The 1,903-nt window shown below is 36.8% G+C and overlaps 1 long non-coding RNA gene across 1 annotated transcript; it reads left to right on the forward strand.

Annotated features, from left to right (window-relative positions):
* Positions 1–1,442, forward strand: LOC121208599 (uncharacterized). Its single transcript, XR_005903711.1, has 2 exons — positions 1–543; positions 991–1,442. It is a non-coding gene; the product is annotated as an uncharacterized lncRNA (long non-coding RNA).
* The last annotated feature ends 461 nt before the right edge of the window (positions 1,443–1,903 follow it).

Below are 1,903 nucleotides of genomic sequence, written 5' to 3' on the forward strand. Positions count from 1 at the left end.
ATGACCAAATTAATATTGCAGTAAAATAGAGAGGATAATTTGCAAATAAATTGTTCATAATATGGACCAATGCTCAATGCACATAAATGTATGAGGACCGAAATTGTAAATTTTCCCAAGCCCAAAAACGCAGTACTGTATCATGGACTAATATGAAAACGCGCTCAAATCAGTGAGCCAAATTAAAAAACAAAACAAAGCGAAACAGATGCAATTGAAGCCCCGCGCGAATGCAGAGGACTTAGCGCATAAATTTCCTACTTATACAAAATTGGCGCAGATCCGATTCACAATTCGGGCCAATGCGTGGATCTTCATGGCTAGCAAACGATGTCGTTTGGCCTTATAGGTGATTTTAAACCCTTTTTCCTTCAAACATGACCTGCTTTTAATTATTTCTTAGAAGTAATAGCAGCCATTAACCCCCAATTGATAGGGTTTCACTTGGCTAGCAGCCGACATGCAAATAGCTCCATCAAAGGCTGACGACATGCGATCAACGGCTAAATCCTTGCCCACGCAAGTCGCAACCATGGAGATCCGGTAAGCCATCCTTTCTCATTCGTTTTTTTTTTTGTTTTAAAACAACCTTAAATCATATTTTACTTCTTAGAAAACCAAAAAAAATAGATAAATAAAAATCGAAGAAAACGTTCGACCCTTGCCCGAGTCTCTTCATTCCCGAGACGTTTGGGTTTTCATCGGTATCGACTTATTTCTTAACAAAAAATCGTGCCAACCAAAGAGATAAATCGAAAGAGAAAAGAACAGAAAAAAAACTTGAGATCACCTTTGATATCCCTGATTTTTCTATATTCTGTGTATGTGCATAAACGTATAGTATGCATACAGTGTGCGTACTTTTTGCAGGTACATATCATTGGCTTTTTATAGTCGATTTACAGAGTAAATAAATAAATAATAAAAATACATTTTATTTGCTGTCATCTGTTGTATTCTGTTAGCCTCTTTCTCGTGTATTCTTTGCAGGATCATCCGTACGGAGGAGCGGGGAGAGGTATGCTTGAAAGAAGCCGTGCGAGGAAACCGCTCGTGAGACCCAACCCCCTGGCACTGTTCTGGCATGTTCCAGAAGCTTTTGGTGCTTGACTGTTGGAATTCTTTTTGAATTTGGGCTATACGGGCTAGGGGTTTATGAATTTGGGTATTTGGGCTGGTAAAATTTGTAAAAGGACATTGGTATTTGGATTTTCTTGTTTGTGTGTTTTTTTTATTTTATTTTTTTGGTTTTTTTTAATTTCTATTTTTTATTCTAATGGGCCCGGGCGAAATGGGCCTATTACAATTTAATTTGTGATATATTGCTTGAATTCAATACCAGATTCAATGGCAGCCTTAATTTCAGACACCAAAGATCCAGTTACCTTCCTAGTAATGTAATTGTTGATTTGGGCAAATCTGAAATTGGTACTTTTATATTATGACCGATGCAAGTGTTTATTTCTTCTGGTAGCCTCCACCAACGAAATTTTCACATACTCATGTTGAAAAGTGATACTAGCCAAAATGAATACCAAGCAAAACGATGTGTTTTGCTTTAGTGATACGGTGCGCAGAAGACTCGATGATATGGGGCATTTCATCCTACTATTTTCTTTTTGTTGTTATCTTCTGTTATATATGATATATGATATTCTAATTTTTGGCTGAAGTCGTTTTTTTGTTAGTGAAAATTGTTGAGGAATTATTCTCTCACTCACTCACACTCTCTCTGTTCTTTTTATTCTTCTTCCTTCTTCTCAAACTCTTCCTCCCCTCTCTAGAATTTCTCTCTTCATTTTTCTGCCATTTTTTGCTTCTTGATTTTTGTTCATAACAAAGGTATCAGAGCTTCAGTTGATCCTCCATAAATGGTGATGAGTCGAATCGAACCCTTTTGATC

Source organism: Gossypium hirsutum, chromosome A10 (genome assembly GCF_007990345.1).
Source record: "Gossypium hirsutum isolate 1008001.06 chromosome A10, Gossypium_hirsutum_v2.1, whole genome shotgun sequence".
Taxonomy (NCBI): Eukaryota; Viridiplantae; Streptophyta; class Magnoliopsida; order Malvales; family Malvaceae; genus Gossypium; species Gossypium hirsutum.